General features: G+C 38.9%; 1 long non-coding RNA gene across 2 annotated transcripts in view; it reads left to right on the forward strand.

Moving 5' to 3' along the window:
• LOC127472633 (uncharacterized) overlaps positions 1-11,091 on the forward strand; it is a 133,195-nt gene extending 122,104 nt beyond the window's left edge. The window contains exons 2-4 of one of the 2 annotated variants that reach the window (XR_007905095.1): positions 367-455; positions 1,594-1,714; positions 10,902-11,091. This is a non-coding gene — a long non-coding RNA (uncharacterized LOC127472633). Of the gene's footprint in view, positions 1-366; positions 456-1,593; positions 1,930-10,901 lie in introns of those variants that run through there. The other variant, XR_007905094.1, reaches the window with a different exon arrangement.
• Positions 11,092-19,614: the final 8,523 nt, after the last annotated feature.

Genomic DNA, 19,614 nt, shown 5'->3' on the forward strand with positions numbered 1-19,614 from the left:
GGAAAAACAATACAAACAAACAGTCCCCTGGAGCTTTAGTGATGTGCTGGGGCCCAGATAAAGGGCTTTAGTAGAAGGCAGATATATCACAGTGAAGCCACTGAGCTTTGAGATGAGACCAAATGCAAAAGCAAACAGAATTTGATGGAGCTGTTTCTTGTCCACAGAACTGATCTATGTGGGCTTTGTTTTCCTTTTAACATGGTGCAGATATTTTAAGGATTTCCACACAGGTGTGTTTTGAGTCTGTGTATTAGGCATGTCCATGTATCAAGAAGGGTGACCAAGAGTGCACTTTGGAGTTTGTGAAGCCTTGTAGTATTTTTGAAACCTTTTTAAAGCTTTCCAACTAATGGATTTTCACAGTGCCAAGTCCAGAATGATCCCTCTTTGCACTGGGTGCTTTCTGATCCTACTGGGAAAATACCTTAAAAATTAGCACAAGAAACAAGTGGGTGAGTGTGGACTCTTACACCATCCATTTATATATATGTATTTGTATATATATATATTTGTGTGTATATAAAAAATATATTTGTATATGTACAAATATATATTTGTATATACACACACATTTGTGTATACACACATATATATATTTGTATATACACACACACACAGATATATATTTAGGTTCAATAAAAACATAATTGACGAATTTCCAAATTGCTCCTGTGTTTTTTGCTGTACTATATAATTATCAGAAGGAATTCATGCTTGCAGTCTCTTTTTTTGTACATATCATCCTCGAACACTGATATGTTTGAGAACAGAGTTTAAATCTGGGGTCGGGATGGGGGAACGACAACATATAACCCCCTGACCTTCAGCAAAAGGTAGTCTGTCTTCTGTCAAGAAGTTTTAGTTCTTGGAAAAGTTCATTTTTTTCTTCCTCCTCAGACAACAAGTTCCATGTTTCAGAGTAAAGATGCAGCACTTGTGCCAGCTGTGAGTGCACTGGGTTCAGCTTGTTTGTCTGAGCCTCTGGAGACATCTTGTCTATACCAGACACGTATAGACATTTAATATGGCTCATTTCACCTCTGAAGCATCAGATTAGAAATTACTGAAGAGAATCAATTTGGAGCAAAGAATGTGAACTGACATTTTTTTTTTAATTTAATGATTTTCTTGGTGTTACATAATATCAGAACAGATCAGAAAATGAATAATGGAATATCAGAAGTTCTCGTTGAAGCCAAACTTTTGTGTGTTTCTAAATGAATAATAAAGTGTTTCATGTAACAGAGCACAGCAGATCTTGACTTGATAGTGAGGAAGGGTGGTGGAATCAGCACTGTGGACACCACCACATCCCACTCCCCCTGGATGTTGTTACATAGAACTTTACTTTTTTTCTGGTCCAGAATGGCAGCAAAGGGGACCCAGAAGCCACATTGCATCTGTGGTTGTGCTCTGAGCAATCCTAGAGAAGGGAATATGACTTGAGGGTGGTTAAATGGGAGAGAAGGATAATTTTACAGTCATTATGACTCCCCATTTCATCAAGCTCTTCTCCCCTTACTTTTCCAGTAGTCTGCATTAATTAACTTATTGACTGGTGTGATTCTAACAAAGCTTTCTTTGTTATAGATCCTTGCAGAGAAATACAGCAGAGACTTCATAGATTTGAGTTTCCTCCCTGTTGGTAGAATGTGGATAACATGTAGAGAAGTGACTCAGATTCATCATAGGAAAATATCACATGTGATAAGTCTGTACTGCTTAAGTGTTTTTAAAGCAACAGTTTGCTAAGAGTCACTGTTGAACTGTGAAAAATGTGTTGAATTTGGGGCATGTAAAAGTAATAGATGAGAGTGGGATCATTAAAATAAATACATGATGTGTGTGCTTTTCATTCCTACACAGTGATCATCTGTATTATTATGTATTAATACACATTATTAACTATACATATAATTAAAATCATTCAGCTACAGCTATTTTCTCAGTCAGTGGAGACCTGTTCCTACTTCATTTCTTGTTGTATGTTTTCAGTGGTTTTTCATGTGAATAGTATTTTATCAAAACTTGGAGAGAATCCATTAACATAAAAGGTTTCTATCAGACAGAATTATATTAACAAAGCTGCCTTTCTCCTTATATTATCACATAGCAAATGTCCTGAAACTGCAAGATATTATTTACAAATATTTGTGGGTTTTGAATGCAACTACTTGTTGAACACAAGTGAAGCAGTGAAGTTATGTAGCCATTTAACTTGCTGGCAACTCCCATCAGCCATATCACAAACCAGATTTGGGAGAGGTTGTAGATTAAGATTTTTCATGGAGTAAAATATTTAATATGGCTTTCAAAAGCAGTCAAATACTGCACATCAAACAAACCAGAAGTATGCAAACCCTTATTCTGCACTGCTAAACTCTGTTGCTGCCTCACTTCGAGTAAAATCCTCTGAAATATCACTTCTTGCACCTTTTTTTCCTCTGCCTTGCGTGGTTCTGTGAGAAATAAAAATATGGGTTTTTACAGGCATATGGTGAAGTATTAAGATATTCAAGTCCCAGACTGGGTATCAGGGGCTTTTTTAGCTGGATAAGGGAAACCTAAAAGTTCCTAAAAACTAGAATTTTTTTGGATCATGTGAGAATTTTTGCACACCAGGATTTCTTCTCTCTCTGGGCTGAGAACAAAGGAAGATCCATCATTTTTGACAGAGGATGCCCAGCAGCCAATCGAAAGAAAGGGAAAGCCCCTTTTCAGAGAAAAGAAACCTTTTTAGGCAAAAATGAATATGTTAAATTTATCTGAAAAGGGTGGGGATTTTGTGAAACTATAAAATGCATGGAATTAAAGTGTCTTTTCCCCTGGAAACTCGGTGCGAGAAAGACCCAACGCGTTGAATAAATTCTTCCTTGTTTCTTTGTTCCCCGAGTTTATGCCATCTTTCTAAATTTAAAAAGAGGGATATTTCCCACAGTTCTTTATACCTTTGCCAAGTTTTTATTTCCTGGTTTCACTTGTCTCTCAGCAGTCAGCATTTCCCCTGACTGTTGATGTTTCTCCCTCACGCTGAGCCCTGGTGTTCACCACGTGCCATCCCCCCAGTCCTTCAGTTCTCTCTGCTTTGGACCCTTGGCTGGAGGCCCTGAGGAAACTGGGAGGGGGGTGATGAACAGCGAGAACAAGTGATGTGTGAGAAATCACCTGCACTTGCCCTTTGAGTCAGCAGCCAGTGTGAGTACTCTGGGGGGAGCTTGGGTGACAAACGAGAAAATTTTCCTCTTCTTTGGAAAACTCAGCAAGTCCATGCTAATGTGCAGCAATATATCGTGAAGGGGAGAGCCAGCCAAGACCTAAAAGGCCTGGTGAAGTGCTTACTGTTAATTTATTTGAGGGGTAAGTAAATACGCATTATGTCTTTGTATATTCAGCAAGTGCTTTGCCAGTGGAAGGACACATACAAATCACAGTAATGTTTTTCTTGATGCGTTGGCCAAACCATTGGCCATGTCTGTGGCTTTTTTTTCCTGCCTAGAGGGTCAATCAATAATCCTAACCTATCATATCGTTCTGTTAATCTTAAAAAAACCCAAACAGATGCAAGATAAATGTATAATGTATTTATTACACTATTCTGATTTTGATCTTTTTAGTGCTAGGTGACAGGTAACAGCAGACAGCTTTGAAGGGTCCAAATGCCCTCCAAAACCTCAGTAAGCAATTTATATTTCCCACCTGTTAGACCTTTCCCAAACTGTTCAGTGATAATTGTTTTGAAGGATTAATCAATGGTAAGTCACTGTTGGCTGCTGCACCTGGTCCCAAAGGGGGGGAGGAAGTGGCAGGAGCTGAGGTTTCCTTTTTGGGTGTGTTTATTAATTTCTAAGCAGGATGGAAGGGATTGGATAAACTTAGCTATTGATCTTGTGGGTTTTAATTGTTAGTCATTAAATTGTTAACTGTTTTTACCTTACATCAGATGTGTCTAAGCAGTAGCTTTTATGGCAACGTAGCAGATAAAGGTGAGACAACTTCATTTCTGTTCTTAGTCATCCAGTTACTGCTCACCATCCTGGTAAGTCACTTCACTGAAACAGGAAGGTTTAGGCTTCATCTGGGGGCATTTGTGTTAAGATAAAATTCCTTCCGTGTGGGAGTGCAAATTCAAGCAACCTCCAGTGGTTAAACGGTCTTTTAAATTGGCTTAAAACTAACTTAAACCCAAATTTTAATGGACTGAAACCAAACTTTTTAGCTATCTTTGAGATTGCCTGTGAAAATCTTCTGGAAATTTCTGCAGGTGTTGTATTGAATCCTGTGGGCTTCTCACTAGAAAGCTATAAAGCAATCTCAGAAATTCACAGAAAATATTATGGACTTGACCATGATATAAGTGGACCATAAAATATATTAATCAAATGTCCTCAACTCCTGGTAATTTCCTTTTCTTCCTAATGCATTATTTATTTTTTGTTTTAATATAAAACTGTCAAGTCTGGCTTATTTTCCACAATACCATTTGTTCTCATCTGAATGATTTTGCTGCTGGTAAGGCACTAGTTTATTAAAAAGCACAGGATGCTCTCAGTAAATTGGTATTACTTGACACCACCTGCTGCTTTCCTCCTAAAATGATTTCTTAAAATATGGTATATTCTTTTATTAAGTCAGCTAAGATTCTGCCTCTGCATCACTTCTCTTGATTACACGTTTTGTTTCCCAAATTGTCAAACCTACTTTATCTCCTCTTACAGTATCATATTACATTTCTCCTTTTCATCCATCAAGTTTGATTTTTTGGAGAGAGTTTCTTTGCATTCCTTGGAAACAATTTAATACTTGGGAGGGAATAAAGCAAAGGCAAGAATAAAACAGTGAGAGCAAAGTAAGGTAGTATCATACCAAGGTACATCAGTAAAGGAAGAAACATACCCCAGAGAGGGTGTGGGGTGGGTTGGGTTGGGTTTGTACCAATATTTTACTCCTGCCTGTTACCCTCATTGCTGATTTTTCTCTTTTTTGATCCTTTTCTGTTGTTCTGTTTCCCAGCTCTGGGCCTGATTGCCAGGTTGGTTTGAGCGTGAGGGTCGTTTGATACACAATTATCTGAGGACTCTTTGTGAAAGAACTTCAAAAATGTGGGGTTTGAGATACGATTTCTATATATACAAAAGTAGACCTGCCTTTAGCACAGGGAGTTTTATAGTCACTGTTTAAATGGTTCAGAGGGAGTCAGAGGAGTTTGTGTGTATCTTATCTATGTGTTTTGGTACAATGCTCTTGGATTTTGTGTGCCTAAAATTATTAAATAGGAAACTACTAGTAATGTCTGATGTTAGAAAAAACCCCAATCCAAGATCTGGAGGTTCTGTCAACATAAATTGCGTTGGCAGAGGTCCTTTCCAGCCAGCATTTCTCATTTGCTTTGTGGGTTACTCTCAGGAAACACAGGGCTCATCGGGCTGCTTTATAATTTTTTTTTTTTTTTTTTTACCTATGTTATCCTCTGGACTTAACTTGTTTATACTGTTCTAAAGGGCTTTACCTTGCTCAGCTCTGTGTAGCTGAGCTGAGTTCAGAGACAGCTCACTGCCTTGCTTTGATTTCTTCTGGGGTTTCGGCGCTCACGCCGATCTCGAGGATTTTCTGTTGGACTACAACAGTTGGAGTGAACTGGAAGAAAAAAAAAGACAGTCTACCAGCAGTGTTGTGGTTTGCCCACTGTTCTGAATTCAGGAGGAAAGAAATTTATTTTCTTCCTACCTAAGCTCTGCACTTGTTTGCAGAGATAACAGCAAGAACCTGACACGGAATTTCGCTCCAAATCTATCGATGTAAACACAAAGAACTCCATCGACTTATGTGGGATTTGGATCAGGTGCTTAATACTGGTGTTATGGAAAAAGAAAAAAAGACAATCACCAGGCATATTGTGAACTTGTAGAAACAGCTGTAGCGAATTTATTTTGCACAGAATTTAGTTACCTGGAGCTGTGGAGCCAGAGATAAGATTATATTCTCCTCTTTGTTGTGCGTCTGAATTATTGCAGTGACACTGGTTCAGGCAAGTTAAGTAAGAAATTAAATGTTCTGTGATTTCACAGGTATTGATCTTCAGAATGCTATTAATGATCTGGATAAATACCTGGGATATAAAACAGCCTCTGCTTGCTCTTGAGGATGCTTCTAAGTCATGAGGGATGGAAACTGAAAAAACATCCTTCCTAGTTGCTCTTGCCAATTATATTCAAGTTTATATGTGTTCATTAATTAGCACTACTTTTTAAAAAAAACAAATCTAAACACTATCTTGAGTTTACTACTCTTTCTTTGGCAATGTTGGTTAAAAGGAGAAAAACTGAATAATCTGTAAGTGCCTGCCACAGACCTGAATACCAAGACTTTGCATCCTTGTCTTTAAGCAAGTTCCTCAAACTCTAACAAAAAATGAAGAGATAAGTTAAAAAAAACCAAAACAAACAAAGCCCAATGAACAAAAGCTCATGAAAAAAAGTTTTGTAACATACTGCCTATACTTTTGCTGAAATACTTTTTGTTTATATCCAGGAGCTTATTTGGATAGGGACTTTTGATATGCTGTTATGGCTCTTTTGGGTACAATTCAAGTAATAGCTTCTAAATTTTGGTGTATTGAGCTTCTTGGCAGAAAGAATAGACCAAGTTAGGAATTCATTCATCTGTATTATACAGTGTGGTTATCTAACACTGTTTTTATTATGGAAGTGAAAGGTGCTTCTTTCCAGGGTCTGTTTTAGTTTTATTTCTTAGGTTAATCTGAGAAGTTTGAGCTTCCTGCCCTAAAGGAGCTGCTCTCTCTGGTACAGGTTGTTGCCAGTTCTTGTGTGTGGGGTGCTCCAGGGCAGCAGGGACAGTCTCAGCCCTCGGGGAGTGCAAGGTTTGCAAGGATGTTTCTGCAACTCACCCCAGGTTATGTGTCAGGATGCTTGGGACAGAAGTGTCTCCATTTCATTCACTGCTCAGATAAGATATGAGCTGTACCTTGGGTGCTCAAGAAGAAGAAAAAAGCAAAATCTCTTGCTAAATGTATATGTTACTCTGACACGTGCCAGTCTTTAAAAACTCTACAGTTTGTCTCCTGCCTCCAGCAGATTTCAACAAACCTCCATGCTTGCTGTGGTTTCAGAGGGTGTTTCTGTCTGCAAACTCACTCTGCACCCACTGCCACCTATTATTTTATTCTGAGGTGAGAAATCTGTACCTTCAGTGGTACCACCAGGGGCTCTGGCAGGTGTTGATTTGGCACATTTCTGCCTTACCAGTGAGATGATGGAATGGTAGAAAAGGTGAAGCTGCCTTTTGAAAATAGCCTGTTCACCCCATAAGAGGTTAAACGAAGAGAGTCTTTCCCTAATAAATTCTACTTTTGTTTGGCTTTTTGGGTGACTTGACCTTTAAATCCAAAAATGAGAGAAAAAAAAAATTACTGTTCTAAGATGAGCCCTGTCCATATCTGTGTGTTTTGGGGGTTGTGCTTCCATTCAGTGCCTAGATGGGAAGGTCCTGAAAGCTCTGTATGAGAAAACAAAGTCCAAACTGCTGTCCAAGTTCTTCCCCCTCTCATATTGTTGCTGATAATGTTCAGGAAGACACATGAAGCTGAAATATTTCCTGAGCAGGATCTCCCTTGTGGCCACACTTACCCAAACCAGCAACTCTCTGGGTTTCTGTGTTATCAGTAGGTATTGGCCCTGACCTGGAGAAAGGGAGAAGCAGAATGCTGACTAGGGAAAGAAATGCAGTAATAATGAAGACTTTAATTTTATATTAGATTCATTTGCTCATCAGCTGAGAAAGAGCAAATACACACACAATCAAAATCCATCCCATAAACATGTTTGAATTCGTTAATAAGCCCTCAATCTTTTTAGATGATAAAATTTTAATTAAAAATATTAATTCACTTGGCACCATGCTTGGGTGATTTCTCCCCTCCTTGCCTGATAAAATGCTTGTAGGAAGTTAAGCTTTTCAGAATTAAATTGTTAGCTTAAAAAAAAAAAAATTCAAATTCCAATTTTTCTAACAAAATGAGATTTTTCTAGGCTTGGATGTTTTTGGATAGAATTTGTATGGATAAGTCATTGCATAATTAAGTAGAAAGAGGAGTGGGGTTTAAATAATATATGCACAAGGAAGATTTAATGAGGAGGCTATTTTTATTAAAATGTTTGTTTGCCAAGAGGTTTAATATTTAAATAAAGCCGGGCAAAAATTAAAGAAGCAAACCCCAGAAATTTATAAACCCTGTCCTCTCCACTGTATTGTACTCTATATTCAGCCCAGATAATATTGATAATCAACATTATCTCCCTAGGGAATATGTACAGCTGAAGTGGGGTAAGTTTCTGGCAGTTTGGTTCTCTCTAGGATTTTTTTGACCCTATTTCTAGACATTTCTGGGGTGGCTGAAGACATGGGCCTACACCTGCCTTTGTTCAGATTTCTAATAAGCAGAGCACTTATCAGTAAATGTAATAATTGCTTCCCTAATTCTAGTGCTCTTGTTTGTGAGAAGAGCTTTAGTTTGACTGAAAGTCCCGGGTGTGCCCTGTCTCACTTCCCTGACAAACACACTCTTCTGGAATTCCTGAGTGTTGGTTAGTTAGGGGGGTTTTGGGTTGTGATGTGGGTGTTTTGTTTAGGTTTGGTGGGTTTTTTGTTTTGTTTGCTGTTTGTTGTTGTTTATGGTTTTTGGTTGCCGTCTTTGGGTTTTAACAATCTGTTAAGGAGCAGAGTACAAAATGAACCAGGAAAAATCAGCAACTGTCGGCAGCAGTAGGAAAAGCAAATTAGGTTCTTGGCTCTGCTTAGGAAAATAAAAGAGGAAACTTGGATTTCCCTTTCCCTTCCTCACTCCAGCCTTGCCAGTCCTCTTATAATTACCATAGATTTTGTCCAAAATATTGTAGAAATGCTTAATTGCCAAAACTCCATCATGCTCTCAGACAAACCCTTCAGGCATTGCTGAGATACCCATCAGGATTAGGACCTTAGTGTTTTAAGGTCCACATCCCAAAATGTTTCTCAGTTGTACATCTGTGCATTTCTGTGTCCCTGCAGAAGCTTTCCCCTTCAGTCTAGGTGTGGGAAATATCCCTCTCTTTAAGTTTAGAAAGATGGCATAAACTCAGGGAACAAAGAAACAAGGAAGAATTTATTCAACACGTTGGGTCTTTCTCACACCGAGTTTCCAGGGAAAAAGACACCTTCAATTTTAATTCCATACATTTTATAGTTTCACAAAATCCCCACCCTTTTCAGATAAGTTTTTATGTATTCATTTTTACCTAAAAAGGTTTCTTTTCTCGGAGAAGGGGCTTTCCCTTTATCCCAACTGGCTGCAAGCCATCCCCTGTCAAAGGTGATGGATCTTCCTTTGTTCTTGGCCCAAAGAGAAGAAGAACCTCGTGTACAAAATGGCCTGAAAAGATTTAATTTTAAGAAGTTTCTCATTTCCCTTATCCCACTGAAAGAGACCCTGACACCCAAGTTCAGGTCTTGGAACTTGGATATCTTACAACTTCACGATACACCTATTTATATAAAAAACCACATTTTTATTTCTCATGTAGGGAGAGCCGTGTCTGAGCATCTCCAGGCAGAGTGCCTGTGTTCATTTATTGCTGGAGGTGACAGCCACAGAATATATGAAATGCTTTGGTTTTCTTCCATTTGTAAGCATTGTGGCTTATAAGTGTGAGTCTCAGAACTGGACAAACTGCCATTTCATCATGCTGTTTATTAGCAGCTCAGTAAGAGCAATATATCCTTATTTAATGCCACCACCGTTTTCTTGAGGCGCTTTGGCACTTGGATGATGAAGAAATCTGTCATGTAAACTGTGCACTATTGTCTCCCATTCATTGGGCTATTATTTTAGATTTATACAATTAGGATACACGCTGTCTACTTATTTTACAAATGTACCCTCTGCAAATGAGTTTTCCTCTACTCCCATGGAAGCCAAATCTGTTCATCTGTGCCTGTGCTGCTTCACACCCTCACTGACAGTTTAAATTCGTTAGACAATCCATGAGATGGAAGTTCAGAGGTTATTTTTTTCTATCTTGGCTTCTGAGTAGTGATCTTTTAGCAGATTTTTAGAATCCTGTTAAGTGATTGACTCTGACTTTTACGTCGCCATAAATCCGATTGTGATGAATTTTCATCGCAAAAAGGACGAATCAATGTTAGGTTGATTTAACGGCTGTTGTTCCCAAAGTTGCTTTGTAATCTCTTTCCTTCAGCTGGCTGTGGATGCAAGTTGTTCATTAGAAGTTAGACTGTTATTTTGTAATTTTCTGCCACTTTTTAATGAGGGAAGACATGCCTGTCTTCAGAGGGTAATGAGAAACCACAGCGTATAGAGTGAGGAGCAGAGAGAGCCTCTTGATGAATTCATGGTGTCTCACTGCATCTACCTCGAGGGGAAAATGCTCTTGTCTATATATATAAATTAATTCTAAAAGTTCCAAGTTGCTACTTTCATCAAAGTATATGTAGTAGCCTAGCAAAGAAAAACTGAGCTGCTAATCCATGTTCTGCTTGACCAAGAGGTTATTTTTAGCCAGTGTGTCTCTCTGGGGAATCAAACTGTTTCCTAAAGAGCTGCTTATTTTGCACTGGTTGTGAGAGATCAGAGATCATATTAAAATACAGTTTTGCATGACACTAAGAGGAAAAAAAATTTCTTTGAGATGTCTTTGTTACTTGTCCATTTATGTTTCGATGACAATTTTCGCTTTTGCTCTATTTGAAATAAATAGATTGGCTTACCATCCAAGCTTGACTCTATAAAATGAATTTATGACCTTATGGCTGATGTATCATTACCAGTAGTGAAGATGTTATAGGCCAAAAAATACCAACAGTTTCACTGTTGAATTTGTTTCTAGCCCTCAGGTGGAACTTTGCTCAAGCTGAAGCATGGGATGTGCAAGGTGCCAAACTGCTTTTATTCCTTGCTTCCATGAGTTCATTAAGTGCTGTTTTCACCTCCTTCTCAGCCAAATTAAAGGGTCAATGTAGAGGGAGTCAACACACAGAATTGCTGAGAGTGTGTTTGATGACTAAAATGGGAGAAAATATGACCCTAAGGTTTTTTGGATGTTAAACCCACCTTCTATGCTTGTTTTTCAGAGCAGAGTTGAAGGTTCTGATGGAAGCAGGACAAATTCAGGTGGCTGGCTATCTATCCATGCACCTCTTCCTCTATCTGGCACTTCAGTGTTCTGTAGTTTTGTGTATGCTGATTTTTACCTCTTGGTAAAATTATTTTTATAGTTGTGTTCAAGATGGCTTTTTAGAAACACATCAGAGAAAACTCTGTAGAATATAATTTTGACTGAAGTTTCACCATGCCACTGTTTGAATAGACTAGAAAGCCATCAGTATTCCCACTGTTCACCTCATTATACATTAATGTCCAGTCACTGCTTAAGCAAATTCAGCTTCTAGACCTGGATGTATAATCAGTGTGACTCATACCTGACTTTGAAATCCATTTTTGCTGGAAACATGTGCATCCCTTCAGGAAGGAACTGCCAGTGAAATTCTCTGCAGTGCTGTGAATCCAGGGTTTCAAATGCCTGAAAATCCTGGCATCAAGGATCTATCCATTCCACGGAGCCGTGGATACAGAGAGAAGTGGAATGTGCTACTGCTCTTTATCAGAGGGTTCCCTGTGCTCTTGGTGACCACAGAAAAACAGGAAGGAAATCCCCAGGTATGAGTGAGAAAGCAAAATGATTCCAGTAGTTCATCAACTGGGTCTTTTTGAGAGAAACACGCCCCTCGTTTTTGTCAGGGAACACAAGTGTGTTGGCAGCTACAGAGAAGGGACTTTGCTAGACAACACAGCTTTAAACAGATTTAGGTGCATATTATTTCACTGATGTTTCATCCCTGCTCCATTCCTGGAAATGTTAACTACTCTGCTGTGTGCACCATTTCCAAAATGTGACACGTCCCTCTGCAGCTCAGATCTTTCCAAAGGGCTTTGTTTCTCTTGCTTTCCATGTGTCAAAGTTCTCATGCTCCAAACAACTAATATTTTATTTCTCTGTTGGCTGGATTAATTACTTTCAAAATGGACTGTACTCCTCTGACTGCCACAGCATCAGTGAGTTCTTGCCAAATTAATTTTCTGTTTGTAGATGGTCCATTAAGTACAATGGAAAGCCTCTGTCCCCCAGGCAGAAATGCAAGCAGCACATCAGCTCCTGTTTTGCTGTGTTGGAACAAGCAAATAGAGAATAAATACATCTGCCATCAGGTTGAATCCAGGCAGTTTTCCAGTTTGTCTTGAAGTGATCAACAGACTGAAAACACTTCACTTGCTTCCGTTGGCCTTTTGAATTCACCTGTTGAAAACAGATAATGGCAAATGCATTTTACATAATGTTGAACAAAACAACATTACTGATGATCCTTGCCCCAAATAAAAAAAAAATCTTTATCCCTAAAAATAAAGGAAACTCAGGTGAAGGGCTATAATAACTTAATAAAGCACTTTCTGTGAAAAAACTGCCACTCCCTGGAGCTGAACTCTCATTATCATACAGCAGAGACAGTGGTGGGTTCTGAAATCATGTGAAGTGTTCTTAAGGCATTAAATAATTTTCTCTTTCAGTGGCAGGTAATTTACATTACTTCCTCAGCTTCTGCCTGCTTAGGGGCCAGCACAATAGCTTGTGCTCTATGCTAATCTATTCAAATGCTGGAATAAATTCAGGAGTGAAAAAAGTAACATAACCTCTTCATATTTCTAAACCTGTTTTACCATCTACTTTCGTTTCTTTTACAATCTTTAATCTCTGCCAAGGTCAGGCATGGCAGCAGCTCATGCTAGAGCAGCTCAGCAGCTGCTGCAAGTTTTAAGCCTTGCAAGAACGTGTTTCTCAGAGAGGCCAATGCTGCTTTGTTATATATATTACTGCAATTTATTTGGTTTGATCCTGTGAAGAAAGCTGGTCACAAGCAGCATGGAACGGTGCTTTCTTACAGCCCAAACAAAATGGTAACAGTTTCCTAGAAATATTTCTGCTTTGTGACCTGTTTTGAGCTGGAGAGATGAAAACAGGAAACTTGTGGCTGGCAACATCTTGATGAAAACTTGGATTATACCTTCTTTTTTTTTTTTTTCTCCCCCCAAGACTAAAAACATGTTCACCTCTTGCAGAAAAATTCCTCTAATACTGTGTAACAGGACCACAGTAGTTGTGTGGTACCAAGCAAGAGAGGAGATGACAAAATACAACCAGAGCTGTTGCACAGACCTTTCGGAAAGTTGCCCCACTGCTGAGAAGCAGAGATTTGCTGGGCTTTTTTTTTTTCTTTTTTCAGACCATGCATGCACAAAATCCTGGGAAAGGAACAGTGAGATTGCAATTGAGCTTTTCAAATTTTTCCACCTGCAAGATATAATAGAAATAACACTGAAATCAAAATGTCCTGGGATCTCCTCAGCAATGTGATTTCCTGCAGGCATGTGAAGTGCTGAGATCAGTGAGTGGAACACACTCCCAGCCCAGCAGGTGTCAGAAGGACAGGCAGTGTGGGCAAAGCATTTGCCTGTCAAGGTTCTGAACAGAATGAGATGTTCATTCCCCTTGGAGGACATGCCAGACTTGTCCATTTTCAAGTTGGCTTCTCACTTGCCTGTTCCTGCCTGAGCCTACAGCCATGTCCTTGGCCACCCATATGGCCTATTTCTCCTGTTAGATCCTTGCTGGAAACATCACTTTGATAATCCTGTGACTTTGCTTTTATTACTGTTCTTATATTCAAATACTAAATAAACTGAAATTGCTTTCTTGACCGTGGAGAGAAGAAATAAAAAATAATTGAGGTCTCAGTGAGGTAGAGAGGCAAACACTTGTGAGTATTATGGGTAGTTTCTAAGTGGTTTTGATGCTGGCTCCAAATGTGCTCAAAGGGGGGGATGAATTACCAAACCATAACTTGCTGTGTATTGGCTCCAGAGTGCCTCAGCTGGGCAGGACTGGGGTTGTGTGCACTGATCTGATGGGCTGTGCTTCAGGCACGTTGCATCCTCCTGGCACAGCTGAAGTACATGTGGAACACATCCTGGCCAGCTGTTCCAACTGTACAGCTTACATGGACTATTCCAGCCCGGGTTCTGGATGTGTGGAAACTCTTTACAAGTGTCTACAGTGCTCATTTATCCAGGACAAAGTTTTCAAGGGGAAAAGGATAATATAAGGGTATTTCTTGATATGATTCTTTCCTACCCACTGTTTCTAGTGTGGATTTTGATTTGGTCGTGGAGTTGTTGGAAAGCACATACTGCCACTGTCCTGGCCCTCTTTGTGACTGGGACTGCAACAGCCTCATTAGTGTTCCTGGGATTGAAAGTCTGGAAAGATGTCAAGGCTGGTGTTGGAAGTGAGTGTGCCTGGCAAGCCCCCTGTGAACAATGTTCCCTTGGCAGCATGGATGTTAATGCTAAAAGTTTGCAAGTGGGACAAGGTGGTAATTTGTCATTTTGCCTTTTTAAGCATCTGCACTTACAGGACAAGTTGCTGAAAAAGCAGAGTTAGTGACAGAATTTGGCTGTAAGATCCCAATTCATTAGTTTTACATTAATGGAAGAGTGACTGGTCTAATTGAATTTCTGTTGAGTTGTCCCACGAGGAAGTAGAGGTCATTATTATTTTTGTGTATAATACAGAGGCTCAAGGAGGTGAGATCTCTTAAAAACTCCAATATACATATTAATGTCACTGAGATTTTGAAATTGTTATAATTATCAGTCTAAAGCTCCTATTTTGATGGTGTCTGAGCATGTGTATGGATATTATGTGTGCATGTACACTGTTGCCCTTCTCAGGTGTGGTTTGCTCTATATTTAACTTACTATTGGTAAAGGTTTAACTTTAAATACTACCTTCACCTTTTTTAATTTTAATTAAGAATTTTTACTGTGTTGATATATCCCATGAATGCCATTAATCTGTTTTGGGGTTGGCAATATTTGGTTTGTTGGGTAACACAGTACCTGTATCCAAACAAACCAACTGGTCACCAAGCTTTTTGAGTAAGTTACTTGCTGTTTTGTGGTTACTTGAAGAGTCCATAACCTGAGAAGGAATGAGAACTTAATCCTTCCATTATACCTTAGTTTTTCTAATTTCTGATTTCTCTAATTTCTTCCAACTTTGCAAAAGTTCTTCACTGTTTAGTGAGGAGTGAAATAACCTTTAGCCTGAGTAGTTCAAATGAACAAGACAGTAGAACTGCAATACTTTGATAGTTTTTAGAAATTATAAATAATTGCTGCCTTCAGTTAAGATCAATTGTGTCCACATGGACTAAGATTTGGGAATCAATTCTATTAATAATTATTATTGGCAATGCAATTTACTGAGAAATTTAATAGCAATGCTCCAAATATCCATAATGTTACCTCTCGATGGTGTGTTCCCTCCCATCAAAAAAATCAACTGTAAATCTTTACTTTCAAAACAACCTGAAAACACTTTTAGCTATTTCAAATATTTAAATTAAATCTGTAAATATTTATAACTTGCTAGTTGACATGGCACATGTTGTATTTTCTAGTGGAAACATAAGGCATGAGATTCCCAGCTAGGAATGTCAGAGTATCTGATGGAAAAATAGTAATACATTCTTGCTTGTCTGTGTTAAAGAATAAATGATGCCAAAAGCAGAAAAAGAAGGGACACAAGTCTGGAACAGCTGAGCTTGTTTGAGAGTCTGCTTCCAGTGCTTGATGGTGCAGTTCCTGCACACATTTGAAGAGGTTATAAATAATCCATGTTTTATCCCGAAGGAAAGAAAACTCTACAGAAAGCAGTGGTGTCATATAACTTTAGTATGAAAAAATTCTGATTAAAAAGAAGTTCAGAATACCAAAAATGATAGATAGACATATGTTCTTTGGATTTATCAATGACCACAGTCACCTTGGGCTTTCAGTTTTGAAATGGTCAAATTACATCATGTTCCTGTCGGAGCTTTTCAGGAAGACTTCCATTGTCTTTTATATGTTGTTGAGAGTTTGGGATTCTTTTGCTTCTCAGTTGTTACAAACCTTTGTGTTTTTCTCATTCATGAGTATCAGTGGCACCATATTATTTAGAGCTAAACGATATTTGCACTGGTGTAACCCATGAGAAGGTAATCAGTGATTAATGAAGTTTAGCTGTCTTGATTTTGGAGGTGTAAGTACAATCTTCTGTATATGTGGTGCATATGTATTTATGGATTATTGTGAAATAATGTGGACTGATAATTTCACATAATAAGAGAGAGATAAAGGAGATGGAGGGAGTATCTTAAAACCAAGTGTTCTCGAGAAAGCCGTAAGGGAATCCTTTTAAGATCAACAATTACATACATCATGGAAAACAGCATATTTACAGACTTGGCAGCTGCCTTAAAAGTACTTTAAAACAAAAAAACAAGAAGAAATGGGACACTTTTTCAGTATAAAAATATTGACTTTGCCACAAAGCAAGTGAATATTGTGCTTGATTACTAAGAATATTACTAAAGTAATATTTCCATATTACTAATGGAAATATGAACAAACATAGAAAATATCACCTTTCTAGTGGAAAAAAGCTCAAAGAATTTAGTGCTTCTGTTTTGTGGCAACTGGATAGGTATTGTTCAGAATATACAAAGAAGGTCAAGGAGCAAGTTGTTTTAAGTCTGACTTGGTATCCAGATGAGTGGAGTATAAAAAAACTCACAGTCTATGTTCAAATTTAAATAATCCAGGCAACACAAAGCAAATATGCATAAATATATATATATATGTACACATAAATATATGTAAGATGCTACACCGTAGAGGATGCTGTTGAAAAGGAAGGAGGCTGTTCTGGAGCAGTGGTAGGAAGGTGACAGATCTAAAGGCCCAGATTGCACTGTGGCTCCAAGATTTTGTCCTGCACTGTCAGCTCCAGCCTGGGTTTTGTTCTTAGTGCCTTATTGTTGCAGACCTCTCTCCAGATTTATGGAGCAGTTGCAAACACAGAAACCCCAGCCCCTCCACTCCCCCAAAATCCCAACCCAAACCCCTCCTGTGTTTTGGTGTTTCTGACAGACCATATCCTCACCGTTTTTATTTGCCATGTTCTTAAGGTTTCATAAGTAAAACTTAGGTAAATGTGCTTCTGTTCTGATTTAAAAGAGCCCCTGAGAGCACTGAAAAACTACCACTTGGACAGAAATTCAGTCTTTTGGTTGGCTGCCCATGGGCTTTCAGGAGAACACTGTTGTTGTTCTGGAGGAAGGGTTAGTGTGGCAGTGAAGATTTGTGTAGTACAAAATAATGAAGACTTGTGTAAAACAAAATAGTGAAGTGCATGAAGAGCATGTTAGAGAGTTCTGAAACAGAGCCAAAAAGGGCATTTAAGAGATGGCAAGAATGTTACTGCTGGATCACCTCAGTGAGCTGTTTTAGAGCTAGTCTTATCTGGCTTTCATTGCTGATCTTAGACCATGAAATTAGTCTATGCTAGTCAAAATGTCCTTTTAAAGTCAGGAGGGGATAATCAGTATAGAACAGGATTAGAATATTCCATAGGGAAAACAGAAGGATCTGGAGGGGAGTAGCCATGAGGAGAAGTTCAGTCCTACAGAATGTGAGCTCATAAAACCAATTATGGGTGACAGGGAGCATCTGTGAGTCACTTAGTGATCAGCTGAGGTGGACTGTGTGAGGAAAACTTGTACAGGAGCTGCAGCAAGGGAAGAAGTTATAGCTGGAGTGTGATGTACAGCTCCATATGTTTTCCAAGAAGGGAATCACAGACTGCAGTGAGTACAAAGAAAAACAGATGCAGTTGCCCTGGGACTATAGTGGTCATTAAGAATTAATTTTTAAAGCACAGGAGTATTCTGTGTCACTCTGTGTTTGTCAGTAGGTAACAAAGTCAGTGCATCCCATACATTTTTATGGTGCTTAAGTTGTTTGCCTTCATTATTTATTAAAACATTTGAGGTTTTCTGAATACATGTTTCCTGCAGTTGTGAAGTAACTGTAATAAATTACTGTTTGAATGAATATTTATAATACAGCACTGCTCTCAGTGCTGCAACACTTTATATTAGCCATGCTGGTTCTTAGAGCTTCCACGTGTATTTTACTAATACACAGTTGTCTTACATTAAACAGCTCACGATAAATTCAACTGTTTATTCTCTGATTTGAAAAGAGTCCTCCTCTTTTGTAATTCAGGGATATTAAGGGTACATCCTTTCTAGACCGATGAAGGGAAATAACCCTTTTTTTTCTAGTGTTCTGACACAATAGTCAATACTTTATTTAGTTGTCCAATTTATTATCTCAAGTGCTGCTTGCACCGAGATCCAGGGCACGGGAAAGCAAATTCCTCCATTCTGCGACAATATTGTTTTTTGAATCAAAGACATAAATAGGAAGAAGGAGAGAACCTAAAGCACAAACTCTGCTCTGTTTACCTGTGTCATCTATAAGAGTCAAGGGATGTGGAACAGTTGTGTTCACCACCACTGGTGAATTGCAGGTAAATCATTTTGGACACCGGAGGGGTGATTTCCCAGCTGCTTTATTGCTCACAAAAGATAAGCAGCAGAATCCCTGTGTGGTCTTGGTAATGGGATTGAAAGCTCACAGTGCTGACTAATATGATTAGAAAAATACTGCTAGGTCTGCTCTAATACCTTTAATCATCAGGCAGTTGTCTACACGTGGAAACAGCAAATTTATAAATAAATAAAAATAAGCACAGCAATGCATAATGCTTAAGGCTCTTCTGTGAAGTTTGAAACTAAAGATAAAACCAGAATAAATACACTGCAGGTAGCTACCTGCCTGTGTGCAAAGGTAAAATATAAGAAAAGAAAAAAATACAACAGCTAAATTTCATAAAGGCAGCTGCCTTATGACTAGGGTACAAATGATAATCACGAGTCAGGGAAGACTCAATATTTTGCAGTATTTAGCAAGACCACCTTTGTAATTGGATTCACAGAATGAAGGATACCATGTAGTGTTGGATCAAAACCATATTCAGATCAGTAAGCTGCCCCTAAAACTTTTGGTTTTTGTTGAGCCCTTGTAAGCCACGAGTTCGTGGATAAGAAGTGCAAAGGTATCAGTGTGGGTGCCCAACTGCCTGCGTGTCACCTCATTACTTGGTGATCCCTTGTAGCTGCACTGAATGATGGCTCTAAATGTTCACAATTAGCATCACAGGTGGAAGGAAATCTGCCATAAATAATCTCCTAACAATATCAGAGACTGCAATTTTCCAGCTATGAGCAGAACTGCTCCCATTTGGCATGTGCTGTGATGAAGAGGAGCAGGAGACAGGCATTTACTAGTTCAGATGTTCCCTCCCACTCTCCAAGCACAGTGGGAATGATGGATCACCTCCAGTGCCATTAGCTCTGCCTGAAGGAGCAAGCTAATGCAAGGGAAATTAGGGAGCCTGGGCTGGATCCAGGAACGGACCAAAAGGCATAAGGTAGCACTTAGGAATCTTCACACTGGCTCTGCCAAAGATGATAACACCACAGAAGGTGGGGATGGAGCACCACATCCCCACACACACCCATCAGATGTTTAGTTCT

This window comes from Manacus candei, unplaced genomic scaffold (assembly GCF_025592945.1).
Source record: "Manacus candei isolate 608988 ecotype Guabito, Panama unplaced genomic scaffold, ASM2559294v1 h1tg000029l, whole genome shotgun sequence".
Taxonomy (NCBI): Eukaryota; Metazoa; Chordata; class Aves; order Passeriformes; family Pipridae; genus Manacus; species Manacus candei.